The sequence below is a fragment of the Vulpes vulpes genome, unplaced genomic scaffold (assembly GCF_048418805.1).
Source record: "Vulpes vulpes isolate BD-2025 unplaced genomic scaffold, VulVul3 u000000629, whole genome shotgun sequence".
Taxonomy (NCBI): domain Eukaryota; kingdom Metazoa; phylum Chordata; class Mammalia; order Carnivora; family Canidae; genus Vulpes; species Vulpes vulpes.
The window spans coordinates 1,041,099-1,052,923 of NW_027325788.1; the positions used below are offsets into that span (position 1 = coordinate 1,041,099).

General features: G+C 42.4%; 1 pseudogene; it reads right to left on the minus strand.

Annotated features, from left to right (window-relative positions):
* Window positions 1–969: 969 nt before the first annotated feature.
* On the minus strand, window positions 970–2,507 carry LOC112912381 (AP-2 complex subunit mu pseudogene; annotated as a pseudogene).
* Window positions 2,508–11,825: the final 9,318 nt, after the last annotated feature.

Sequence of the window (11,825 nt, forward strand, 5' to 3'; positions counted from 1 at the left end):
AAATTCTTTGTGGGAATGACCAGCTGAGTGGGCAAGGAAACATACAAAAAAAAAAAAAAAAAAGAGAGAGAAAGAAAAACTACATAAGAGCTCCAAGACAACATATGAGCAGACATCTGACCTGTGGTACAAAATGATTACACAAGTGCTAAGGACATTTCAAATAATATTAATCAAATAGTGCTAGTAACAACTAGTCAGAATGCTTCATGGAGACAAGGCTTAACATGATTCCAAAGCTTCCCAACTTTTTAAATAAGGAGTTGCTCTATATTTAAATGCTGACCTAATTCCTGAAGCTGAGAAACACCAGATGAGTGAAAATTAAAAGTACTTGAGTTGGAACAGGAGGAGATCCAGGCTGGCCAGAGTAAAAGTTGAAAAATAGCATCTGTATGAGGAGAGAGGAAGGAAGCAGACAAGACAGCTCCTTCTTCCAGCACAAAGCTATCTAGCTGGCTGATAGATCACATCTGCAACAAGAGGCATCTTTTACTTCTTTACTGTGTAAGTAATTACAATTCATACATGCAGACATATCAGCATTGCCAACTTTAGACATTCATTGGTACTAAGAAAGGGATTTTACTCGTGTCAAATCTTTCTTGGTTCTTTTTTTTCCCCCCCGCTCTACAGAGTTTATTGGGTTTATAACTGGACAAAGTCACACATGTACAAAATGAAGCTCACACTATCCCAAAGCAGAATAGGGATTGAGGGCTGGGGATCCGTTACTGGCCTTTGGGGGAGCTCCGAGGTGAGGGGCAGCCAACCCTCCCGCTCCAGAGAGATGTGGCCACAGGGGAGGGGAGGAGAGGGAGCCCACCTGGCTTTGGTCACAGAACACAGAGCCTGGCACTGGGCCAGGGCTGACAGATGGATGGTGGAGTAGGCGCCTCAGAAACCACCCTGCGCAGGGAGCCCAGGGAGCCCAGGGACTGTTCCACCAGTCCCGCTCACAACGTGATTGGTCCAGACCTAGACTCAGGGGCTGGTGCAAAGGGAAGGCAGCAAAGCAGGAGGGAGGAGACACTGAAGTGTGGTGGCCCAGGGCACCCAGACCTGTGGAAAAGGGCGGGTAGGGAGGCAGGCTGGCTGCTACTAGGCAGCTAGCAGCGGGTCTCATAAATGCCGCTGCGGCCAATGTAGTGCACGCATTTGATGACATCATGGTCGCTGTAGTTCAGCTTCGGTTCAAACACCTTCAAGTAGCACACCTTGAGGCCAGAGGGTGCGAATGGCACCTCAAAGTTCATGGAAATGGGGGGTCGAGCCCATTTCTTCCTGTCATTGGCGGGCAGAAGTTCAATCTCTGCGCTGATCTGCGATTCCTTCATGCCTGCCATGAGCTTTATCTTCCACACGATGGCGATCTCGCTGGCCTTGCACTTGTCTTCCCCTTCATGCAGATCACCTGTACCCCGCTTGTATTCAGTAGAGTTGGGATCCTCACCTCAATCTTCTGAGCCAGTAAAGAGGGTTTGAAATTGGATTTGATGACCACCTTGACCTCCAGCTTGGTGCGTCCCAGTTCTCGCACTAGTGGGATCACCCGGAAAGGAAGGATGATGTCCTTGGTGGTGCCATACCTCATTAGCTCAAACTCTCCATCTGGTGGGATGAAGCCGATGCTGCGTTCAGAGTCAAACTTGCTGAGTCGCACACACTGGTGGAAGGTGCAGTCATCGATGGCAATTGATTGCTTTCCGCTCTTGCTTGTTTCATCAGCTGTGCCTTTGCCTTGCTTCTCAATGACAATCTTGTCATTCATCCCAAACTTGCATTCAGGCATGCCACTCAGGTAGCTCTTCATCACCACCTGGCCTGACACATGGGCACTTAGCACCTGCCCCTGTGGGGACATGAGGAGGTTCACACTTTCCAGCACATCCAAGAAGAACTCATTCCGGCGATACTTAATGCCTTCCCGCCGCCAGCCAATCTGCCCAGTCACCTGGCTGGTGATCTGGGATTGCTCTTCTTTTGTCTGATGCTGGCTCTTGATACCCTGCTGAGTGATGAAGGTTTTCAGTGCTCCTGTCTCTGAATTCTGTGGATAGCCAAAGTCCAGGATCTCATCCCGCAGCTCATATATGAGCCCTAAATTGTTCTTGATGTTCTCCTCGCTGATCTTGCCAAAGTAGGCAGCCATTACGTCACACATCTTATAGAGGAATTCGAAGACCATGGCAGCATTGACATTCTGCTTGGTGACAGCTGCCAACCAGATGTTGGACCGCTTAACATGGAAGAAACTGGTGCGAGCGATGTTTGTTGGTGATGGGGCTGCACACCTGCTGCTGGGCGTGGATAACATTGACCTGAAAGGCATCCACTGCGTTCCTCCCGATGTCATCTCGGTAGACCTGGGAGAGGAGCACCTCCCCCTTGTGATTATAGATGAATATGCCTCCAATCATGGCAGCAGCTCAGTCTCCAAGGCCCATCGTTCTGAGAACAGACCTGGTGTCCGCGGCTGCCTGCTCGGCCCACCCGACCACTCTCCAGATCCCAAGATCTTTCTTGGTTCTTTAATATCTATTCTTCTTTGTAAAAATAAATTAATTTCAAAATTATAGAATTACACACTTTTTAAAAAAACCTAGCTCCCATAAAGTTCATAAAGACAGGCAGACCAAAGTCATTTTCTCCCTGACCTCCTGTTGAAAGCATTTCACTTTCACAATCATGAATTTTCACTTATTTCTCCTGGTAGAGAGATGGGCAGATGAATAGTGAAATCTTTTGGCAACATGACATTTCATTTCTTTCCCTTCACTATAGAAGCACTGCTGAGAATGATGGGGAAGGAGGATGCCTTGACTCACATCTCCAGTTTTTGTATGATTGATTGGAGGGGGCTAGAGGAGATGACGTAGAAGATTTTTCCTAGATGTAACACTCTAGGAAACACTAGAGACCAAGACAGGTAAGGACTGAAAAATATCCTTGGGATTTAGCAGGTAGGCAGCCAGTGGTAATTCATTAGAGAGCAATTTCTGTGAAGGAATTTGAGATAAGGAGTAAGAGTTAGGTGAGTCAGGGAGTGTCAAGCTGAGATGAAATTCATTAAGGAATGAATGGGGCATGAGCAAGTGGTTAGCATGGCCCTGAGAAGAAGGGAAGGGAATTGGAGGGAAGGGAATATCCATTTGGTGAGATAGAGGAGGTTGATTGCTTGCTTACGTTTAATGATGGGAGAAATATAAAGACATTTAAATATTGATGGGAAAGACCTTATAGAGAGAGATAAGCAGAAAGTATGTAAAAAGAGAGGTCCCTGAAAAGTTACACATGGAGGGGTTTCAGAATATAAGAGCAAGGATTCACCTTAGAAGGAAGGAAGTAATAAAATAGTTCATTAAAATGGTTAACTCCATTGAGGAGGAAGGGAAAAGAAAGGAGTTGAAATACTGACTCTACAAAAAATAAAGCTTCATAGAACGCCAACAATTCTACCCCTTTTCATACCAAGATTAGCTCTCCATGCATTCAGGCACCAAATGACAGTATTTGAATATCGGCATCACATCTGAATGAATGCACAGAGCTAGGTGGAATCAAAATATATTTAAATCTAAATTTAATGCCATGTATTTTTCCTTTCTTTAAACTTTCCCTTCTCAATATCACAGCAGTGCCCTCATGAGTAACAAGATCAGAAATGGATTCTAAAATTGGTCATTAACCTTCTTTCTTCTCTCTAATAATCACTTTTTTTTTTTAATTTAACCAAAGTACAAAGAGTATACTTAATAATCCAAATACAAACATATTTTAAGTTTCCTTTTATGGTCTGGGTAACATTGGCCAAATCAGTATAGCACTCTAAGCTCAGGGTGGACTTAGAGAACTATATAAAGATCTTTTCAGATCTAAGAATTCTCTGACTCTAAATTAGAGAACATTTTCCAAACAGTGAACAATTTGGTTTTAACCAGGAAAATAAATAGAGGAAATGTTTCTCTTGGATTTTCACTTTGAAATTTGTGCTTAAATTAAAACAAACAAACAAAACAAAATAAAACGGAGTTAGATTTCTTTTCTTGTTTTAGATTTTTTTGAATAGTGTTTATATTTTACACAAAGTTCTTCTCTATTATTGTTTAGTTTTCTGTCTGAAGTCAAATACCATTAATGTCATTTTGCTCTCTAATATATTTTATAATACATCAAGCTGTTTTCTCTATTAAAATAATGGAGCTTGGGGTGCCTGGGTGGCTCAGCGGTTGAGCGCCTGCCTTGGGCTCAGGGCAGGATCCTGGAGTTCCAGGATCAGGTCCCACATCAGGCTCCCTGCATGGAGCCTGCTTCTCCCTCTGCCTATGTCTCTGCCTCTCTCTCTGTCTGTCTCTCATGAATAAATAAATAAAATCTTTAAGAAAATAAAAAATAAAATAATGGAGCTTAATTCAAAATAAAATTGTTATTTTTTTGCCTGTTTCATTTCTATAGTACACTTAAAATCAATCCAAATATCCAGAGAAACTGAAGTACATGTACTAATAAATTTGGCAGAATCATTGGTCTTTTTCAAAAGTCCTGATTTCTTAAAAAGGCTCAAGATAAAGATCATAATTTGATAAGATCAAATTAAATAAAGATTATGATTTTTATTCATGTGAGAACCAATTTATTTTTCATCTCCATGAGAAATGAAATGGGCCTCTGTGATTGCTTAGATAGAACTCTTGTGCAAAAAACCGAAACCTACTCAAACTAGCCCAAGTCAAAAACTTGCAGTGTTGTTAAAAGGATACAAAAGAGTCTCATAGAAATGACACAACAGGAATCTCAACCAGAAAAAAGTAAAAGTTGGTCAGAATCAGGCCCACCCCTGATATCTGTAGCACATGGCACAAGAGTACTATGAAGACTTACATACCATATGAGCAAATATTTAAAAGTGGTAAGTCAAAATACTAATATATTTGTTAAGTAAGATATATTTGCTCTTTCTAGTCGACAAATCTGATAACTTTTTAAATGTAAACCTATGGTCTATTATGACTGAAAGTTAGCAAGATATCACATATAAATGAATGTAATTATTATTATACATATCTGGGTTTATTGCTGGTCAGCAGATGTTTGGATGACTACTAAAATGTATATAAACAATAAATAACATTTACTCTAAAAAATTAATTCTTGCTTTTGTTCCAGCAAAACTGCTGATTATGTTGTCAACTTTATGACAACATAATCAGCAGTTTTGTTTTTTATTATTATTATTAAATATTCACTTAATATATGTTTTATCGATGGTAATGCTTAATTAGACAAACCACACTTGAGTCACTGTAGTTCTTAAATAATATATTTGTTTGTTTCAACGTGGACAACCATTGTTCTTATGAGGCAACGGGAAGTGTCAATAACTCAGAAGTGAACCAAGGATTCTATATCCCACAACTTAAAATTTAAGATTGCATATGAAAATTATTACTCCACAAAAAATACTACAAAATATACTAATTTCATATCAATCCATAAAATTTATATTTCATCAACTCTTTTTACTATATCTAGAACCTCTCAGTTATATAAAAAATTATGTATGTTACAACACATTTATATACATTTATAAATGATATGAATTGTTTAATATTATAAAATGATCCTTTTCCACCATGTAGAACTATTCTAAATACTATGCTAATTTGTGACTTCCTCTGGAGTCACAAATTGGAACATTTGAAAAAACCCAAAAAAATATACATCCTGCACTATCGTAAATGACATTTTCTTGTGCAACAATCCTATTGCACTCATGCTGGTTTAGACAAACATTTGACAAGTAAGCCAGTCTTTTCTCTTACTCAAAAGCCTCTACCTGCCCCAGGATGCCCTGCATTTTGAAGCAATGCCTGTCTCTGACATCAAAGAGACACAACAACTGGTACAACTGCTTTTGTTTTCAAAGACATAGGGCAGAAGATACAGAGAAGCATTTCTATTAGGACTGAAGCATTGGTTGTGTTAGTCACAAGAATGAATGTTCAGAATTTAGGGTCTTGCTGTGCCAATGTGGAGTATTGGCTACTGAATTTTAGAAGTGCCCTTGAGTTCTCTAGTGAAGTAATTTTCTTTGTGTGAGTTTGTAATATGTGGACCCCACATGCTTTAAAGGGTCCATGGCAGGAGTCCCTCTTCCGTCAATCTTACAGCAATCCTACACATGAAGTTTGGAAAATCTGGAAGCACACAACTCTGTTTCTCAATGAGGCACATGGTCTTAGTGCTGCTTCTTTGCATTTTTGCCATATTTTCTTGCCACTTTCTTCAAACTGGCTCTCTGTGCTTTATATGGTTCTACCTAAATTTTACGTGGTTTGTGGCTTTGGCATGCAAAGGCTCTCACCCCCTCTACTGAATCTTTCAGTTTAGGTTCCATTCATCATGTGATAGTCTGCCTGGCCCATCATGGATGAGATGTCCACCTCTGGTTCAGCTGGGGCTAAGAAAAGCATAATTTGTAGAGTGATGTCCAATTTACATATTAATCTTTAAATTTTTTCATATTAATCTTTTAAAAAGTCGGAGTTTATGACCTATTAGCAATTGGAATCTTCTTTGTACCCAGGAGTAATATTATGCAAAACTTAAAGATTTCATCGTGTGCTTTATACTTCAAAAAGTGAATATTTCAATATGAAGAAAATGGTAAGAATATAAACTTATTAAAAGGTAATTTAACTCCTGAAAATATCGGATGTCAAGGCAGTGGTTTTGTTGTTTTGATTTTTGTATTTCCAGTGGAACATATTAAATAAATGAAGGGGTGAATGATGAATCTCTTCTACCTTCTATCAGATATGTTTGATGATGTTACACAAAGCGAGCCCTATGTCTTCTAGCACTAACTAGTTGAGTGTTTCCAGAAAAGTCATGTACTGTCATCTTTCTCCCAGAAAAGGTCAAGCTCTCTTTCTTGGCTTAACATTTATTATCTCTGCCTAGACTACTCTTTCCAAAATTGTAGAACCCATTCATTCTCGACCTTGTGGTCCATGGTCAACTGTGAACTCCTCAGAGGCCTTCTCTGACTGTTACTGGTTACTTCAGGTACTCTCTCTCTCATCTCTTAGCTGTTGGCTTCAAAATAGTTATCCAAATTTGTAATTATCTTATTCGTCCAGCTGTTTATTTTGTCTTCTCTGCCATGCCAAAAGTTCTACACCCTAAAACCCAGCTATTATCTTAATATCCAGGGATCATTTTGGCATATGATAAGTGCTAATTAGTATTTGTTCAATGCATGAGTTTTGAAATAAGGCTGAACTGGCCCTATTAGATTACAGTGCTAAGATCACAGTTGCACATTAACAATGGCAGACAACAATAATTAAACCGTTTTTAATTTCTACTTAAAACATAATCATGGGACAAAACTGTTACCAAGCAAGATGGAACAAATTGTTCATTGCATAAGATCCAATGTTGCTTAATCAAGAAACAGGAATTTCACAAAAATTTCACAATTTCTGTTGTGTAATATGTAAATTTCAAGTGTTCATGATTCTGTTTATAATCTAATCATACAATAAATATTAACTCAAGGATAAGATGGGGCAGGGTCAGTGCAAGGCTACCCCATGAAAATTGCAAACATTGATCTTTCAATTGGTTGTTTTGTCCTTTAAAAGTAGATAATTACATTGACCCGGCTAGATTGACCAACTATTTCCAAACTATAAGAAAATTGCCTAATTATAGCAATGAACAGGTCAAAGGGGGTGAAGCATTTTATAGCTTTTATTTCATGTTGCTCTATGGCAAGAGGTGATGCAATTTGCCTCAGCACCAGGAAGAGAATCATGAATACTTATCAATTGGTCAATTGAAATGGAGATGATTTTCTGGTTGAGATTTTTTTCACCTCCTTATAAGAGTGGTTTCCTTAATAGCCATTTTTAAAATTACAAGCAAGTGCTTTCAGTATTTCCTGACTACAGTAAGTTTTGGAAGTCTATTTCAATGTCACTTATTAGACTGTGAACCTCTGAATTGGCAGACTGTCATATTTGTCCTGAATCTCCCAATCTTGTCTAACACATTTTAGATAGTTAATGTTTGTTGAATTAAATAGAAAATAACTGTGAAAATAAATAGATATAAAATGATCTTTTTTTGGACTACTATGAAATTAAGAACTTCAGTCTAAGCCTAAATGATCAGTTAAGTTTGCCAAGTCAGTAAAACAAAAGCCTCACATTAATGCTTCAAGATTATGTAAACAAAATAACTGGTTGAATCCTATCTTTTTTACTTTTCAACGAGTTCTGTTGGACCCTAACTCATGGGTGCCAACGTGTCCCAGTGGACGCCCCAGAGACTCAGACCCCAGACAGGCAGCTGCAACTAGCAAGAGGGTTTATCAAACATTTGCGCAAATGGGCTCTCCGCCTCAGAGGTGGAGGAGAGCCCCGATTAGCCATTACAGGCATCTTTTAAAGGCAAAGAAAAGGCGGGAGTAGCATAGCATTCGGGTTTATGACATGACTGATCCCTTTGAAGGTCAGCGCGAACATGTTCAGGGACTTTCTAGTCAGGGTGTGGGGGCGGGGGGAATGGTTTTCTTATCTCAGAAAAACAGAATGTTTTCCGTTGTTTAGATTCCAAGAAGGTGCCTGGATGGGCTGTCTCCGGGTCAGGCCTGGTTTTACTCACAAGGGGGGTGGGTTTCTTCATTAGATTCCAGGGAGACTCCTGGATGGGCTGTCTCTGGGTCAGGCCTGATTTTACTCACAAAGGGTGGGGGGTGGTTCTTCATTCCCTCCTCTTTGTTTGGGCTGATTTTAACCTTAAAATCTTAGGGAAAATTTATTTCTTCAGTTTAGGGAAAATTTATTTCTTCAGTTTGGAGTGCCCGATATTGTTGAGTTAATACCAGAGCTTGGGTAATAGACAATCTTTCTTGGATGAACTGGAGCAGTTGGTTGAGGATGCAGGGGCCAAAAGTTAGCAGTAGGAGCAGGATAACTAGAGGGCCCATAATGGTAGAGATTAGGGTGGTCATCCAGGGAGACTCGTTAAACCAGCCTTCAAACCAGCCCTGCTGGGCCTCTCGGTCCCTTTGTCTTTTATTTAGCCTATCCCTGAGTTTGGCCATGGAGTCCCTGATGACTCCAGAATGGTCTGCATAGAAACAGCATTCTTCTCCCAGGGCCGCACAAAGTCCTCCCTCTTTCAGGAATAGTAAACCCAAGCCTCTCCTGTTTTGAAGTACTACTTCTGAAGGTGAGGTAAGGGATTGCTCTAACTTAGAAACGGACTGCTCTAGTGCCCGTAGATCTTTATCTACAGCTGCCTGGAATTCTAAATAACGTCGTGAGCCCTGGATCAGAGCAGCTGCGCCAGTACCCACCCCAGTTGCAACCCCTAGTCCCAACATAACGGCTAGGGTTAGGGAGACAGGTTCATGCCGAAAACAGGTGGGATGTTCGTCATATTGATTTTCTAGAGTCTCAGCAGGGTGATAGAATACCCTGGGCATAATCTGCACCATAACACAGAAGTCCTCAGAGTCATTTAGGACCTGAGCAGATACACAGGGGGTGAGGCCTTTGTTACATGCCCACCAGGTTCCTGGCTGGGGTACCAGGTAGGAGTCGGATCCTGATATTGGGGTGATGGTATTGCAGAGTTCCTGGTAACCTCGGGGACAGGTTCCTATGCAGGTTCCTTGTCCTGAGACTTCTGTAAGGGTAAGTTGGGGATGGGAGTCAGGCATGCATTTTTGAACGTTAGTGGTTCTGCTATAGTTTCCAGGGGTGGCAATTCCTTCATAATAAGGGGGGGGGGGTGGATGCTAGGCAAAGCCAGCAGGATTTGGTTATGTCAGGACTGGTCTGGTTGAGAGCCAGGAAAGCCCCCGTGATGAGGTTGAATAATCATTGTCCTGTGTTGGGCGGGGGTCGTGGGGTCCGTGTGGCTGTAAAGTTGTTGGGAGTAGCGTTTGTTGCGGCCGGGGCCAGGGCTGTTGGTTTAACAGGAGCCCTCCGGTCCCCAAGGACCGTATTGGGTCTGACTGCCATGGGGTCTAGGGACTCTATCTTTAGTTTAATTTTAAACGTAAACCCGTCATCTGTTCTTTCCTTGTATAACCTGAGTCCCCATGAATACCCTTTTGCCCAGTTCGTGGCCTTCCTGCCAGGTTCCGTGAAGGATATTTTCAGGGGATGACACCATCCTTGGCATGGCCCACGGCTTAGGGGTTTCCATTTGTTAAACGAGGAGGTGGGACCATGAATCGCCAGACGGGTATAGTTAGCCTTGACAATGATGTAATCCCAGGAGGAGGAGGGTCTCCATCCTGTGTCGCCTGTGGTCTCGCACCCCCAATTTTTACAATAGAAGTGTTCCTCTCCTCCACAAATGGGATTTAACTTAAGGTTTCTGTGGGACCCAAGGCAGACATAGAAGGGGAAGGTGCGTAACATGGCCCTCCTGTCCAGCAGGCCACATCCTCCCCAGGGGTCTAATCCTTTTCGTCCGGGGGGGCTTTCTCGGTTGGGGGCCCTAGAGGTGTTGGAATACCCCTCTAGGTCCCATGGGCTGGGGGCCCCTATGGTTAATTTACATAAGTCAGGATATAGGTTGGGCCACCAGGTTCCTATGGGAGTAGTTTTTGTTATTGACCAGACCTCATCACCCGCAGACGTTAATACCTGCCAGGTTAACTTTTTGGGGGCATGAGGGTTACCTTTAGCGGGGGTGAAAAGCGCTAGGAGAGGTAGGAATATAACAATTGTCATTGAATAATTTTTGAAAGTCTTATCTTGAACGGGTTTTGGGTGCGGTGGAGCTTCCATTGGAGTGGCTCGCCCGGTCCGTCCTGGCTGGCGTCAGAGGTGCTCGTTGATGGGGCGAGCTTGACGTGTGAGGCGTGGACCCAAGCAGCAGTGCCATCTACCTTTAAGGCGGTTGGGGTGGTTAGTAGTACAGTGTATGGGCCCTTCCAGCGGGGCTCAAGGGTCCTGGACTGATGTCTCCTGACGTAGACGGAGTCACCGATCTGGAACGGGTGTGGGTCGGTTGTGTCTCCGGGGCGGTAGACAGCTGCAAGGAGTTTCCAGATCTGGCACTGGATAATCTGGAGCGCCTTTAGCCGGTCCTGTAAACCGGGAGTATTAGCAAGAGGGTCAATAGCAGAATCTAGTAAGTCTGTCACTGGTGGGGGACCTCCATAGAGAATCTCGTAAGGAGTTAGTCCATGGCGCGTGGGAGTGTTCCGGAGTCGGAACAGAACCATAGGGAGGAGTTGGACCCAGTCTCTAGTGCCAGTCTCCAAAGTCAATTTAGTTAGGGTCTCTTTAATTGTTCTATTCATTCTTTCTACCTGCCCTGAGCTCTGGGGTCTGTATGCGCAATGTAATTTCCAATTTATCCCCAGTAATCTGGCCACCAACTGACTTACCTGGGAGATGAAGGCAGGGCTGTTGTCTGACCCTATTACCTTGGGCAGTCCAAACTGGGGGAAGATTTCTTCTAGGATTTTCTTGACAACCACCTGGGCAGTTTCTCGTTTGGTAAGGAATGCTTCTGTCCATCCTGAAAAGGTATCTATAAACACTAGGAGGTACTTGTTACCATATTTACCTGGCTTGATTTCGGTGAAGTCTACTTCCCAATTAGTTCCGGGTCTTTCTCCCCTTATCCTAGTTCCCTCAGGCATCTTGAGGTGTTTGGCATTTACCTTAGTACAGGGTACGCAGGCGACGGTTACCTGTTGGATCAGGGAGGGGAGTTTGGGGATGTAATAGGTCTGACCTTCTCTCTGGAGGAGTGTTTTTAATTTTTTGTGTCCGAGGTGAGTCCAC